The 16,188-nt window shown below is 48.9% G+C and overlaps 1 long non-coding RNA gene and 1 pseudogene across 2 annotated transcripts; both read left to right on the top strand.

Moving 5' to 3' along the window:
- Positions 1 to 671: 671 nt before the first annotated feature.
- Positions 672 to 6,003, top strand: LOC146542374 (uncharacterized). 2 transcript variants are annotated; one of them, XR_014880508.1, is made up of 4 exons: positions 672 to 1,014; positions 4,310 to 4,452; positions 4,917 to 5,824; positions 5,989 to 6,003. It is a non-coding gene; the product is annotated as an uncharacterized LOC146542374 (long non-coding RNA). The 2 variants fall into 2 exon arrangements; XR_014880509.1 differs by having other exon boundaries at positions 4,948 to 5,824.
- Positions 6,004 to 8,951: 2,948 nt separating this feature from the next.
- LOC146542375 (maestro heat-like repeat-containing protein family member 7) lies at positions 8,952 to 16,053 on the top strand (annotated as a pseudogene).
- The last annotated feature ends 135 nt before the right edge of the window (positions 16,054 to 16,188 follow it).

Raw genomic sequence — 16,188 nt, forward strand, 5'->3', positions numbered from 1 at the left:
GGGTTGTTGTGACCAAAGCGCAGGACCTGGCGCTGAGCCTCGTACAACTGGCCTCAGTCCCCAGATCGTGCCATGCACAGTGCTGGCAGTTGGACTTCTGGTCCTTCTGTACTGGATGGGAGCTGGACTTGCTTCTCATTCCCAAAGTCATTTACCATCTCAGTTGTGAACTTGAACTTTTTAAAATGGAAAATCAAAATATTTTCTTCTCAAAATTGCTGGCTTCTTTCTTCTGCACTTGTTCCTATTCTTATGCTTTTAACGAGTCTGTTACTGTGTTATAACATCTCCTCATAATAACAAATTTTAGAAGCTAAGGAGTATGAAGGCTTATAGATTAATACAAGCTGGTAGAGGTGTTTTATCAGTAAGGAATTAGCGAGCAGATGTTCTGTGATACCTTCTGTACTCAGTGGTGTTGATACTTACAGAACTGTCCTTGCTGTTGATGATCACATCAGCCCTTCTTGTGCTGAGTTCCTTTGAGTGTCACTGGGATGTAGCTCGTGGCAACAGAGCAAATAACTTCTATAAACAAATGTTTTAATGCCCATTATCTGTGATGCCTGAAACTATTCCTTTCCCCTCCATAGCAGAATTCCTACGTCAACTTTACACAAACGTGTACATTTTTTATTGGTTGTGATCAGGGTTAATAACAGCCTGAGCCAGTGTCACATTTACTGGCACTATTTAACCATATTTCCTTCAGATTTGGTAATAACTTAGAACAAACGTGTCTCACTGTTTTTCGGAGTGAAATATTCTTCAGAGTCTCCTGTGCTGTTGGTTGTAAGATGGAATGATAAAGAATTGTCATTATGCTAAATTCCCCCACTCATATTTATTTAAAACTCACTCTCTTCTTCCAACACAGAACAACTTAAATGATTTCCCTTGGTGTCAAACCCGGATTAGTCAGACGTGAGAGCAAAGAAGAGATCTTCTAGGTAACTGCAAGAAGAAGCCATGTCCTGTGTTCAGCATTGACCAGGAACATCAAAGCTACGTCAGGTGAGTGCTAGCTCACTGCCTAACGTGGCAATTGACACAAATCACTGTGTTAAATGAAACTAGCTGGATACCTCTTTGGTCAGCATGGTCTACATCATATTTTAGAAGATGTCTGCAGTCAGTATAGAGGAGTCTAAAACTTCCTGGATTTAAAGATTATCTCTAGATTGAAGATAGGGATGTGCTTGGCAGAATTTGACAAGAAAGAGTGAGGTAACTTTGGTAGCTGCTACATTTTGTGTAAAATGCTGAGCAAAAAGTGACTGCATTTATTCAGATCAGAGAAAATTGGTTCGTGCAGCTCTTTGCCCCTTATTCTTCTGACTTTGGACCCTTCCCTGCTCAGGAAATCTCTGTACATAATGTTATTTATGTTTTGTTTACCTCCGAGGATCTCTTCCAGTACTGATTCATCTTGTTCATTCCTATCCCCTTGAGTCTCTTTAAAATTTTAGACTTCTCAGATGCTGATGAAAGTCTCCTCATCTGAACGACCATTTGTGTGAAGATTAACCATTTACTCTCTCCATGCCATGACTGTGCATATTCCACTCAGCCATTACTATGCGTAAGAAATCTAACTTACAAGATCTTTCTTCATGTAGAAACTCTTGCATATTTTTGATCACTCTTCTCAAAAGACATCCCTTTAGGTGACGGACCTGAGAAGGACCAGGACTGTGCACCAAGGAAATCATGTATATACAAAGAGAAATGCTAATGCCTGCCTGCCTGCCTGCCTGCCTGCCTGCCTGCCTCCCTCCCTCCCTCCCTCCCTCACTCCCTTTCTCCCTCCCTCCCTCCCTCCCTCCCTCACTCCCTTTCTCCCTCCCTCCCTCCCTCCCTCCCTCCCTCCCTCCATCCCTCCTTCCCTCCCTCCCTCCCTCACTCCCTTTCTCCCTCCCTCCCTTCCCTACATGCATCTCTTGAATATAGAATTCAATACACTGAATTTCATTTACATTCTTCTGCCAATCTTGATAGTTAATGCAGATCTTTGGTGATACTGGTCAGTCTTTGTACAGGTTTTGTTGCAGCTGCTTAGTGTGTGTTAATGCGTGCCCATGTTTGGGGTCAAACAGTGGTAGCTGGGGAGTAGGTGCCCAGTAGGCATTTCACAGTGGATGAAAGGATGTGGCAGAGCAGTGCCAAATTTTCTCCCATGCTTGCTTGGGCACTGCCACTTTTTGTATGATAACCTGTGGGTTCCTCTGCCTGTGATGGTGACAGCTGGGTTGGAGCTGAAAGATCCGGTGAGCTTCTGTTGTCTCACTGTGCTCAGGAAATACTGGCTATTGCAGGAAAAGTGTCTCCACACGTTTACAGTGATCTGAAATCCTTTCTGCTGTTCCCTCATTTTCATCATCATGTGTAGGCTCAGGAATGGGGCTCCACGTGAATTTAAGGACCATTGATTTCAATACATGTAGAAATCAACACGTCCTCAGACACTGAGTGATTTCTTTGCATTTTTTCAGGAACAAATTTTAGTGCCCGTTATTGAAGCTATCAGAGAGGAGATAAGAAGGAAACATAACCTTCCAAATGGCAAATCAACATGCTCACGTTTCAGCCTTAAGTATTCATGAATATTATCCCCCTTGCTTCTTTGAAGAGTTTTGACATTTACTTAAGTAATTACTGTCACCTTTAAATGGCTGCCCATATTTTGTCCTTTTGTAAATCCTTCTACTGCTCTATTCATGCCTTTGTTTCATCTTTGTTCTTTGAGCCAAGCTTTGTGGGGTCTGCCAGGTGTACTGTGCACACATATTCTGAATTAATCTCTCCACTCTGTCAGAGCCTCCATTTGTTCAAAGGAGGTGGGAGGAACGAGGGGAATTCAGCCTGAAATACTTTGGTCTTGGTTGTCTCTGTCAGTTCCTTACACCTGGCAAAATGCAGCTTCCTATGAGAACCATAGAAACAATATCAAACATGAGCATCCTCAAGTAAAATTCTTTGCTGTCAATGTGTCTCGAAACAGGATGACAGATTCTTCAAAATCTTTTATTCCAAGAGCTTTGCTGCACTATATACATGGCCATCATGTAAAGTCAAATGGCAGCCCTGTTGCTGTAGCTAGGCACTTTGCTCTGCAACCCATCTAATATTCACATGAACAAATGTTTCCTGAAAGAAATGTCATGCCTGGTTTCTACACTTGGGTAAGCAGATTTCCAGGTACAAAATGATGCTCTCCTTTGTGGGAATGAGTGCTGCAATGATGTCCCACAACTGCAACTGGCTGGAAAAGTTTGGCGGTGTTGTGTGGAAGCTGAGGATATCACTGATTAACTGGGCACTCATCTCGGACACAGTGATGTCAATCAGTTGATATTCCCATTTAAGCAGTCAAGAGCACAGAGTAAAACTTAGAAGGTGATGAAAGAAACAGTGGAGATTCTTCTGAGGCAAGGTAGACTCCTCCAGATTCAGTGTGACTCTTCCAGGTGATCTGGAAGAACCTGGCCCTTACATTAGAACAAAGAGTGCCTGTGAGTGACTTTGTTCTGCCTGGAAGTGAGAGGCAAAAAGAACCAGGAGGGAACTAGTTATGAGTTCATCCTGAATAAAACCAAAGTTACTGCTTGAGTTTCAGCACTGGTTGAAAGAAGAGACTTGTGAACCCAAAGTGCTTGCACAAACTGTTGAAGACAATCCTGAATGGATTTCATCAGTGCACTGCAGAAGCTGTATGAAAGACCTTAGATCCTGCTGAGAAGGGAGGTTTGTGGAGATTCTTTGAAGGCAGTTAATAAATACCGTCGGAAATAAGCATCTAGGGGATGCTAGGAAAGCCTTAGGGAGTGCTGAGCAGAATCACCCTGGATATTCATTCTTACAGGCTTCATCTTTGGCCAAAGCTTTGGGAGAAAAGAAAGCCTGAGTAAAGAAGAAAAAAAAAGGAAGTTCCTTTTAAGGTAGCTGTTACAAAGTTTATCTCTTCTGCCCTCTGTCAGATTCTCGGTTGAGGAAAAAACAGAACAAACAGTGACCATGGAGAAATGAAATAGTAAACTTGTGACGAGTCAGAGTTCCCATTTTTGAAAAGCTGCAAATGGGTGACGTTATTCTTAAGAGTCCTACAGAAAGGTCTGTGAAATGATGTGTCTAACCTTTTAATGCCAATCTGTAGCTTTGTCATGTCTTTTTATAAGAAGACAGTTGTGTCATCTTTTACGGTCTGAAATTCTTAGCCTGTTGGCTAAGAACCTGCTGGACAAAACTGACTTGGTGAGTTTTATTCTGTGTTTATGCTTTGAGCTTTGTCTTTCTGCTTGTGTGTCTTCAGAGTGCCTGGAAAGCTGTGCAGAGGAAAAGGATCTGGAGGTGTCAGTTGACAGCTGAACACAAACCAGCGGTGTGCCCAGGTGGCCCAGAAACACTGCTGCCAGCAGAAGCAGGGAGGAAATCATCCCTCTGTACTCAGCTCTGGTGAGTCCACACCTTGAATACTGTGTTCAGTTTTCAGGCCAACACTACAAGAAAGATATTAAGGCCTTGGAGCGTGTCCAGAGAAGGGCAAGAAAGCAGGTGAGGGGCCTGGAGCACAAGTCCAGAGGGCAGGGGGGCAGCTAAAGGAACTGGGATTGTTCATTCTGGAGAAGGGGAGGCTCAGGGGAGACCTCATTGCTGTCTACAAGTGCCTGAAAGGAGGCTGTGGTGAGGTGCGTGTCACCCTCTTCTTGCAGGGAACAGTGATAGGAGGACAAAGAATGGCCTCAAGTTGCTGCAGGGGAGGTTCAGGTTAGATATTAGGAAACATTTCCTCTCCAAAAGTGCGGTGAGACATCGCAGTCACCATTTGCATGTGTTCAAGAGCCTTGTAGATGTGGCTATGAGGGACGTGGTTAGTGGGCACAGTGTGATGGGTCGATGATCTTTTTGTTCTTCTGCAGCCTCAGTAATTCTGTGACTCTCTCACCTCAGTGAGGCTCCTTCCTGGTCTCCTGGCAGGCAGTGCTGCAGACTGAGCCACCTGAGTGCTCGAAGACTGGACACAAACTCTTGAGGTTTTGCTGTGCTGCCTTCTGCGAGAGAAGAGGAGCCTGGCCTCAACTCCCTGCCTTGAGGCAGAAAGAAGGATGAAAATTGAATATTGTCACAAGAGAAAAGCCTGTATGTCTCCCCGGTGTTGAACGGAGGGCAAAAATGTCTGCAGGCCTATGGAGCAAGAAGGAAGGTTTGTTTCTCTTTACACATGCCATACAAAGGAAACAAGTTACATGAGCAAGTAGCAGAGCATAGTCTCCAGGAGAGACGCTGGGCCACTTTTGCTTTTCCTCCACGAATTGCAACAGAGAAAACCATTTCAAAAATTTCCCAGTATTCTTGTATTCCCAATGGTGAATCTTTGCATCTCGTTTTCCACCTTGTGATTGTCAGTATTCTCTCTTGCTCTTCATTTCCTATTGGGAATCCCAAACTTGCATTTAGAAGTTACAGAACGAAAATCATAGTTGGATTTTTCTGTTACGGTCTCTGAATAGATTGTGTAGGTGTATGTAAACTCCTTTATCTTTTTAATATTTTCCTACTGTGTGTCTTCAAGTAGGTCATGAGTAGTTACTGCAGGAAATAAACTAATAAAAGTATGTACTGAGAGATGTTCTGGTTCTTAATTTGTAATTCCAGGAAAAAAAAACCTTCTAATCTTTTTCGTTTTCCCTTTCTGTAGGTACACTTACTTTTTATTTTTTATTTTTCTGTCACAGGCATTTATGGAAAATGAAATTAAAACTTCCTTGCTTAAGCATTCACTTAAAGCAGATTTAAATTCTCTCTCCATAAGGAATTTTCCCAGCAGGTAATCATCAAGCTTGGCATCTCTGTTCCCCGAAACATTATGATGTGTTGACTCATAAACCTGCCCCTGTGACACAGCCGTGCTCTGAGCTCTGGGTTTATTTACCAAACAGACCAAACACACATTTCTTTCTTTCTTTCTTTCTTTCTTTCTTTCTGCGGCAGAGTTCGTATCTGACCCCATGCAGCAAGTTAACAGATACTGTGTGCAAGAACAGAGAGGATTGTTTTGATATTTTGCTATTCTGTGTGGAGGACGTGCAGCTGCTGCCATCTTCAAAAGATGAAGATAATTTGTGAGTTAAGAGACCAGACGTGATTGCACTAAAGCAATTCCAGGCAGAGTTGATGGAAGTAAGCTGTAGTGGCAGGTTCAGGAATCAACAGATCATAAAGTTGCAGTGAACGGAGGTTGAAAGCTTAGTATTTCTGTGCTGAGAAAATTACCCAGCTTCCAGAGGAGCAGGCAGACATTGTAGCCATGACACCTACGTGGATTTTGTTATGCATGTCCTTCTCATTGACGTAGGCCCCGAGTCTTCAGAATCTGTAGCCAGAAGTGCCTTTAGACAACTGGTGTGTCAGTTTTGGACTTGGCCTTAGGGAAAAAATAGCCTCGTACCACTCCCTCTCCTCAATTTTGCACGCAGTGCACATCAGTGTAAGAGCCTCTCCAGAGAGTTGTAGAGTTGTCCTTGTAGGCTCTCGGTGTGTGCTTAAGAAGCAATCAGAAATGTGCCAGAACATCCAGGTGCATCTCATGGGGTTACCGTGATAACTAAGTGCTGCTCCTGGGCCGCCAGTCGGACCTGTGCTTTTTCTTCATGATGCTTTTCTGCAACGTACAGCAAGGCATGTGACCTTTGTATGTGAATCAAATGTGTCGTAGAATCACAGAACCAGAGAATAGCCTGGGTTGAAAGGGACGATGATCATCTAGTTTCAACGCCCCTGCTACGTGCAGGGCCACCAACCAGCAGAGCAGGCTGCCCAGAGCCACATCCAGCCTGGCCTTGAGTGCCTGCAGGGATGGGGCATCCACAGCCTCCTTACTCTTCTGCAGGGTGAGAAATGCTACTGCTGGGGCTATCTTTGAATTTGGTCTGTGTCTTCAGGATGTTCTAGTGAGGCCAAACATCTGCAGACCTGTCTAAGTAAGCGTGGCTGACAGCTGCTTTGTGCTTCTGGAAGTCTGTAAACCCCCTAAATCTAACTAGTAGCACAGTGTCGTTGTGAGAGATGTGTGAACCTGTAGCCTGATTCCACCCTTAGCTGTGTAGCCTGTCTGCCACTGGTGAGAGTGGCTTCTATTCCTGTTGATACACATTTCATGCTGTTGCCAAAATAATTTAGAAGTGCAGATTTAGAAATGTTGACCTATTTTTTCAGGGAAAATGTCCACATTTTTACAAAAAAAAAAAAAAAAAAATAATTCATAAAAAGAGATTTGAACTCTCCAAATCAGAATAATTGCATGATGTCTCATGGAGGCTGCAGTTCAGTTGCCTTAAATTTCCATTCCTCTGTAGATGACTTTTCTGAGCTACATATATCCAGAAGCAAAAGTCGACTCTCTGGGAGAAAAGTTCATCACGGATGTTGATGGCTCTAAGACCAAGTTGAATCAGTGAAGGTTGCCAGTGACGAAGTATTTGGACAGGAGACAATTGAAATACAGCTTTCAGATTGCTCGGCACAGATATCTAAAAGAAACTGAGTGTAATCAACTGAGTTCTCTCAGTATTTGTAAGATTCTCAAACAATTGTTTTTGAAGAAATTGGAGATTTAAAAATAAGCATTTCAGGTACCACTGATTATTTTATGACTTTGAGAGAAAAGTTAAGTGAAAAATAAATTAGGCTTAAAAGCTGTCAAACATTTAATATCAAATAACCTGTTTCAAGCACAAGCATTATAAATTAGCTATCATTTCCTATTTGCAAACTTCTAAATATTTCCAGAGTTGTTGCCAAGATAAGTAGAGCGAGGAGATAAATATCTCTTTGGCCATCTGAGTTGCCAAGAGATACTGCTGCCTTTTGAATGAGCATCAGCCACTCAGTGAGGAACCACCCAGAGCTTAAAGATGGTCCAGATTCTCTCAGTGCTACTAACGTTTGACTCCACAACTGAGGACCTCCAAACGTAAGGCATCTACAGCAACTACATTTGATGGTCTCAATTTACGTGCCTAAATCTTGAGCTGAGCTACACAGCTTCTGGTTTGAAGGACTGTTAAAATTAAAGCCTGCCACCAAATATTATCAGCCAACATCTTATCTCCTGACACATTTTGTCAATAAATGGTAGAGATGTGAGGAATTTAAGGGGGAAAAAGAGATGCGTAGGTGTGTCGTAGTTTCATGAGACACAAATGCACTTAGACTACTGAGGTAAACTTTTACTATTTATAACTCAACTAGCTTTGCAATTCTGAAAGTCATTACAAGGTGTTGCTACTTAAAGTAGAAAGGACCTGGATTTGCTGATCCAGAGCAGCTTTTTAACCCTTGGTTCTGCTGATTAAGACCTAAGGCCTGAGAGATGATTTCCTCCATGAAAAAGTCATTTATTTAATTGTTCATGACAGTTTTTGTAGCATCCTCTCAAACGTCTGGCATTCACTGCTTTTGGAAATAGGGTATGGAAGTTGATGAATCACAGCTCTGCTAAAGATGTCCAACTCTACACACGGTATTCAACCATTTTCTCTACGCGGCCTTGATTAAGTAACATAAGGAAACTAAAGAAAACATTTCCAAACTGCTGGTGCATGAAGCTAGGTTGCTGTTAGGGCTGAAAGGCACTTTCTTGCTCATGACCTTTTCCTCTGTGACTCTTTGACACAAGCAGCTGTTTCCATCTCCTCCCCTCCCCTCCCCTCCCCTCCCTTGCTCTCTCCTCCCTCCTCCCCCCGCAGCCCCTCCACAGCCCTTTGTCCTCTCTTTCCTTGCCCTCGAACCCCAACATCTCAGCCCATGGGCTTGGGCAGCATGGCAAGGGCGGCTGTACACTGAGGGCCATCCTTGGGTGTTTCCTGCAGATAAGCCACGCACTGCATGCGATCCTCCATCTGCTTTCCAGCGAAGACTCTGCTTGGCAGCTGATCCACGAGCTGTACGCGGGGATGCTCTTCCAGATCTTCTTCATGCTGCAATGCTCACAGCGTGGCTGCTTCAGTCCCATCACCGGTCACATGGAGGACATGTCCTCCTGGGCGTCCTGGTGGAATGACAGGTTGGTCATGAGCCAGCAGTGTGCCCTCGTGGCCAAAAAGGCCAATGGCATTCTGGGGTGCATTAAGAAGAGCGTGTCCAGCAGGTCGAGGGAGGTGATCCTCCCCCTCTACTCTGCCCTGGTAAGGCCTCATCTGGAGTACTGTGTCCAGTTCTGGGCTCCCCAGTTCAAAAAAGACAGGGATCTCTTGGAAAGAGTCCAGCGGCAGGCCACAAAGATAGTGAAGGGCCTGGAGCATCTCCCCTATGAAGAAAGGCTAAGTGAACTGGGTCTGTTTAGCCTTGAGAAAAGACGACTGAGAGGGGACCTGATCCAGGTTTATAAATAGTTTATAAATACCTGAGGTGTGGCGGCCATAGCGGTGAGGCCAGTCTCTTTTCAGTGGTACGTGGAGACAGGACGAGGGGAAACGGACATCAGCTGCAGCATAGGAAGTTTCGCACGAATGTGCGTAAGAACTTCTTCACGGTGAGGGTGACGGAGCACTGGAACAGGCTGCCCAGGGAGGTTGTGGAGTCTCCTTCTCTGGAGATATTCAAGTCTCGCCTGGACGCCTACCTGTGCGACGTGGTGTAGGGAACCTGCTTTGGCAGGGGTTTGGTCTCGATGATCTCTAGAGGTCCCTTCCAACCCCTACAATTCTGTGATTCTGTGATTCTGTGATTCTGTGACTTGTCGCCTGTGAACAACATCAGGTGCTCCATCCCTGCTGCCAGGTCTCTTCCCCAGGCCCAGAGCCAGGGTTCCCTATGTGACGCATGCTTTGCTGTGCCCGCAGGCGTGTGGTGGAGAGCATGAGAGCTCTTTTCCAACACCTGGGGAGTGACAGTCTAGTGGAGGACATAGAGCAGCAGGGTGGCTGGGACATGCTTATGAGCCTCGAGACCTACCACACAGGCGTGGCTGTGCTAACCAGGTGAGAGCCTCCCCTCTCATCCCTGTCTCCCCAGCTCTTTTCCCCTGGACAGGGGCTGCTGTTGCTTGGTGAGAAAGGACTTGCAGGGCCCGTCACCTCCCAGAGCGCCCTTTCCCTGCGCACCACTGACTGCAGCTACTGCTGGGGCTGGCTCTGCATGCAGTGCCGCGGCCTGTGCCGGAGCTGTGTGGCATAGCAGCCAGAAGGGTGGCCAACGAGCGTGGGAACAGCCCAGGGGCCTGGGAAGCTGAGGTGGTCCCACAGCAGGCGCCTGTGGGAAGACGGCCAGTCGTTCGTAGGCGAGGCTTCTCTCAGCAAACTGAGTGCATCTCTGCGTTCTTTCCCTGACCAGGGCGCTGCGAAACACAGCACCGCTCTGCTGTCCCGCGGTGTTTGAAGAAACACTCTTAGCTCTCGTGCAGAGACAGGAGCACAAGGAGATCGGGGCCATGGCTATGTTTGTTGAGGTGAGCATAGAGGCGAGCGGTGCCTCCTGGAGGTGCCTTTGATCCTTAGTCTGTCTGGCAGAGCGGGGAGGGTCAGGTTGCATGTGGATGGAGCAGGGCCACTCTCACCCCTGGGGACACCCCTGCCACGAGGCCTTTTTCCACATGAGGCTGAGGAAAAGGGCGGAAGCACATGCATTTTGTGCAGCTCCTGAGAGCGAGAGGCTGCACATGGCTGTGAGGGCAGGAGCAGCAGGCAAGGGAGCTGTGCTGCCACGAGACAGAACTGTGGCTGGCCTTGGCGTCCTGCCCTGGGCCTTGCGGGAGGGCAATTCAGCACAGGGATCCTGCCAACGGGGACGGTACTCTCATGATACTGCTGGGTGTGTTTCAACTTCTGGACTGCGTTAAGGTCGCTGACATCGTGGCGGATGTCAATGGCTACAGGATCCAGAGCCTCCTCCAGTCACACCTGCAGAGTCAGAACTCAGTGCTGCGTGACTTGGCTACCACCAGCCTGGTCAGGCTGTCTGTGATACCCAAGATGGTGAGCGGGCGGCATTGAGGGAAAGGGATGGCAAAGAGGGCCTGCAGCCCAGCACCAAGCAACGGTGCCCGCAGGTTATTATGGGTGACTTTGCCCATAATCCTGAGAGGTGTCAGCCACTCCATTGTGCTGACACAAATGGCTGCTTTGGGAGCCAAAGGCAACAGCCCTCCGTTCCGTCCCATCCTGTCCCGTCCCATCCCGTCCCATCCCGTCCCATCCCGTCCCATCCCGTCCCATCCCGTCCCGTCCAGTCCCGTCCCGTCCCGACCTGTCCCATCCCATCCTATGGGGCCACGGTGTGCTCAGATCTGGCCCCAAACAGGTTTCTTCCCTGGGCTGTGCCATCTGTAAGCAGAGGTGTTCTGCTGGGGAGGCACTTGGGGTTTCTGAAGAAGAAATGCTGTGTTTGCCACAGGCAGTAACTCTGCAAGACCTGCTGCCAGAGGTCACGCAGCAACTGCAGGATGCCAACAGCAGTGTCGGTGTGAAATTCGCGACTGTCCTCCACAACATGCTGCACCTGGCAGACCAACAGAAGGTGGTACCCACTGCCTTGCAGCTGCTTGAGCTCATGCTGCCCTTCTTAAACGTAAGCCCGGCGGGGGAGCGGGAGGCTTGGCTCGTATGGCTGCAAGGCATGTGAGTGCGTGGCGTGTTCCTAACTGGCCTGGCCTGCAAATTCTCCTCTTCCCACCACAATGCCTGACTGCCTGCAGGAAACCTTTTGCTTGGTGCTTGTCAGGCTGTTGTGCCGGGGCAGCCCCTCCCCATGCAGAGCCCTGCAGATGCACAGCCTTGACAGTGGTTCACAGCTGTGCAATGGTGCTGCCTGCACAGCTGGCTTACCTCAGCTCCCTGCTGTGAGCGGGAGAGCCACAAACGTTTGGGTCCCTGTCAGCCAGCCCACCCCGCCTGCTTAACCTAGGCTTGGAGGCAGGACTCAGTCTCTCCCTTCTTCTGCATCACAGGAGTCCACCCAGACCAGGCAGCTCTCCATCCTTCTCTGTAAAGATGCCATGGACGTTGCAGGGGTTGCCCACAGAGATGAAGAAGGAAGTGCGCAACATCCTCGTGCCTCTCTTCTTCCACCTGCACAACAAGGACCAGAGTGTGGCTCAGGTGGGCATTTCTAAGCTGCACAGTCACTGGAGGAAGGAGGTGCTGGCAGCCCTCAGGATGGCCTGGGCATTGGTAGCACCCAGTGCCAGAGGTAGTGGTTGGCCCACGCCTCTGCCTGAGCGCAGAACAGACACCTTTCCCCAGCTGCTGCATCTTCCTTCCTACCAGAGCCCAGGAAAGCCCTGAGCTGTGGCAAGGTGCAGGATGCACCGGCTCCGTTCGGCGGGCACTGGAAGCATTTCCCGGTCTCTGTTCCTCTACAGGCCTCCAGGGAAGCCCTTCTTTGCGCGGCCTAGCTGCTGAAGCGCAAGCACTCAGCTATCTGCTGAAGACAGCGCAGCCGCAGAGGATCGGCAAGTGCCTGGTGAGGACAAGTGCCCCAGAGCTCCCAAGACCCAGCCCAGATGAGGCCTGCCAGCCCTGGCCCGGGGCGTGGGGCCGGTGTCCGTGCCTCTAACGGCTGCAGGCCGATGGGCACAGCCTGCCACCGTTCACACACCCCTTCCCTCAAGCGCGCAGCAGCTTGGGCTCTTCTCCGGCCTCCTCTCCCTCCTGGAGGCCCCGCCCACTTCTGCTAGCCAGCTGTCGGGGCCAGCGGCCCGGCAGGTGAAGGTGGCGGAGGCCCGTGCCATGCAAGGCGCTTGCCTGCCCAAGGGGAAGAGTCTGCGCCAGCCCCATCCATGTGTGCCCTCTTCCAGCTGGTGGGCCACGGCAGCAGAGCGGACCAGTTCCCAGAGCAGAGCCTGTCCTACCTGCAGAGCCCCCAGGAGCCCCTGCAAGAGGTGGCCGTCAGGTTCATTGGTGAGCCAACGAGCCCTGACAGTTCTGTGCCCCGCAGCAGCTCGGCCCCAGCACCGGCTGCTGCTGGCTGAGCCATGTGATCGCGAAGCAGTGCCGGCTCAAGGCGGGCCGGGCACTTGAGGGCTTCCCTGCTGCCCTCCGGCAGCCCTGCCTGCGCAGCGGGTGGCGGTGGGAGCCTTTCTGGGTGCCTCGGAGCCTCCCAGGGTGCTGTGGGCGCGTGGCCAGGGCAGCAGGGATGGTGGGAGGACTGTGCTGGGAAGGTGGGTTGGCCAGCGGGATCTGTGATGGGCTGTGAGTGCGTAGGGCTTGCCAGGTGGCACCTGAGAAACTGGCATGAGGAGAAGCTGAACGACACCATTGAGGGTGAGTGAGGGCAGTGTGGAAGACAGAGCGGTGTGGCAGGGAGAAGAAAAGACCCTGGGTGGCAGCGTGGTGTTTCTCTCTGCTAAGATAGGGCCACTGCCATGATGGTGCTGGGCAGGGATGGCTGCACTGAGAGCTGTGCTGGGCCGTGCAGGCCAGGGGCCATGGGTCAGAGCCTGACTTTTACCCTTCAGCTCTCAACATGATTGTGGCTGGTTTTCAGAGGCAGCTCTTTGCAGTCCCCTTTGATTAACACCAAGGGCAGCTCCCCTGCCCCTCCTTCCTTGCCTTCTTTCTTCCAAAAACCTCATGGCGCTCCATTGTAGCGTCCCAGTGTGGTGATTCGTCTCACCACACTGCTGTGACAGGAGTTAGGTCATAGTTTTCTGACTGCACTGTAGCTTGTGACTCCTCCTACTTTTTAACCATGCTGTGTGTGTTGATGTGGAGATGCTTCAGCTGGGCTATCAGCTCTGTTACCTTGTGGAGGAACCATGCTGAATTCCTCCGGTACAAATCTGAGGTTTCTCTTGGCAAAAAGTGACAGTGTTTCCAGGCTCTTCTCTATCACTTGGAAATACACCCCCTTCTCTCACCATATCCAGTTTGAAGCTCCATTGATCAGTCCAGCCAACATGCTGCCCAGAATTCCCGCCGCTCCTGGTCAGCTGCGTTTCATCCAACATCAATACTCCTGGTATCTCAAAGTTGTGTCCAGGAACACAGTACCCATAACCCTGAGCAAGGGTAACACCATGGATATTAGGAAGAATTTCTTCCCAGGAAGAGTGGTGAGACATTGGAACTGGCAGCACAGGGAGGTGCTGGAGATCCCTGGAGGTGCTCAGGGAACACGTGGATGTGGCACTGAGGAATGTGGTTAGTGGGCACGGTGGGGATGCGCTGACAGTTGGACTTGATGATCTGAGAGGTCTTATCCAACCCTAATGATTCTATGGTTCTATCACACCACCAGCCATTCACCTGCTGGGTTTGCCTCCTTCTTCCTGGGTCATGGTCGCCCAGCGGGAAGGTTGAGGAGAACACTACCCACCTCCCTTCAGATTTTGTCATCTCCTTGTTGCAGTCTCATGTGACCCGCCTTGAAGGAGAAGCAGTGGATAGTAGTTGTCCATGTTTATCAGACCCCACGGCTTCTTCTTCAATTCTCTTCATGAACACAGGCACCTGGCAGATGGCAAACCTACTTGGAGAGCTCATCCAGGCGGCAGATGGCTGCCTTGATGCCTCTCAGCAAGTAGCCTCCAGTTGCTAACCCCTTTTGCCTTTTTCTCCTGACACTGGTTTAGAACCAGTGGCATGAGTCCTTGGCTGGACCAGTTGAACGTGGCTGTAACTTGCTGGCCTCAAACTATTACCTGCACACCCTCCTCTCGTGTCTTTCTCACTCCATAGCCTCTCAGCTGTTGCTCCGAGCCACTTCGGGGAAAAGGAGTGGCTCCTCCTCCTATTCCGAGCAGGGATGAGGATCCAGTTTCCCTCATCTTGTGAGTTACTGCAGTCTGTCTTCTCAGGGCTGGAAACTAGCTTATCTTCTTTGCCTTGCAGGGACTTATGGCAGGGCCACAGGCAGGTCTGCCTGTGTCACTGCACAACGCTAAGCATCGGTCTCCCTCTGCATTTCTGAATGAATTAATGAATAACAGCAAGGTATCTGGTAATTGACTCAGTAGCTTTTCTTTCGCTCCAATTTAACCTGTCCTGCAGGTTCAACATTTGCAGATCATTTAACTCCCACTGCTTTACGTGATGTTATGATGTTATGAATACCTACAACAAAAATCACAAAACCACAACACTTGCAGTGACAGGCAGCGCACTCTGCAGACCATGCTCCAAGACACAATCAAAGAGAGCAGCTACTGCCTGCTCAATGATGTTTTCTTCATCAAGGCAAGAGTAAGAGGCCGTCCAGCTTGGATGCTCTGCTGGGAGCGGCTCAACTCAGGACTGGGACACGCAGGGCTCGTACCCCACCTGTCTGATTCCTGTGCCTGGGAATCTGCCAGTGCGTGGGGTGCTCCTGTGCCGTGCACATGCCCCATGTCTTGTTCAGCACACTGGAAATGGCATTGAAGAGGGGCTGGTGCTGGCCGCATGCAACAGCAGAGGCATTTTGCTCTGCAGCCTTGCTCTGGGAGATAGGTGTGCCCAGACCACAACTCCCACGGAAAGGGAGACTCCCAGACACAGGAATCAAATCAGTGGGATACGATAATATAAAAGCTGGACCATCTTGTAGCAAAGTTGGAGACCTCATCTGCATGAGTGGATTCATTGTGGAGGACCTCGCAGTTGCCAGGAAGGCTCTGGCTGCAACCAGAGCACCTGAGTGACTGCAGATCTGGTTGATGGTAAAGTATTGGGGCAGTTGGTGATTTATTTTTCTTAATCCCTACAGTTAATCTTATGTAGCAATGGTTTGGTTTGTTGCCTTGTTCTGTTTTATTCTTGCTGTATCATTTCACTTATTATGTCATTATTTTAAACGTAGGTAAAGACAAACAGACCTCTTTAACTTGGTGCCTGTGCCCCTTGTGCTGACTCCATCTACTGGCAAAACAGGCACTGACAGAAATAAATGGGACAGTATATCTTCCACTAGAAGGTTAAAGGAAAGCAAATCGTTTCCATCGTCACCCACATCTGACTCTCTTGTCAGTATTAACTATTTGGCAGTAGTTCAGTTCATAATCGTATTTGCATTGCTTTTGTATGGTACACTTTTTGTGTATGCTTTTTGTGTGCTTTTTCAGGTACAAATACCACACCGTGATGACCACTGTAATTTGTTTTCCCTGAAAGTGGTGGTTGACAGGCAGGAAATAAAGGCAGAACACTACGATGTAATTTTGCTGCTAACTCATGCAAAAGGGGAGAAAACATACAACGTGCATACAGACCGAAGAAC

The sequence above is a fragment of the Meleagris gallopavo genome, chromosome Z (assembly GCF_905368555.1).
Source record: "Meleagris gallopavo chromosome Z, MGAL_WU_HG_1.1, whole genome shotgun sequence".
Classification (NCBI taxonomy): Eukaryota; Metazoa; Chordata; class Aves; order Galliformes; family Phasianidae; genus Meleagris; species Meleagris gallopavo.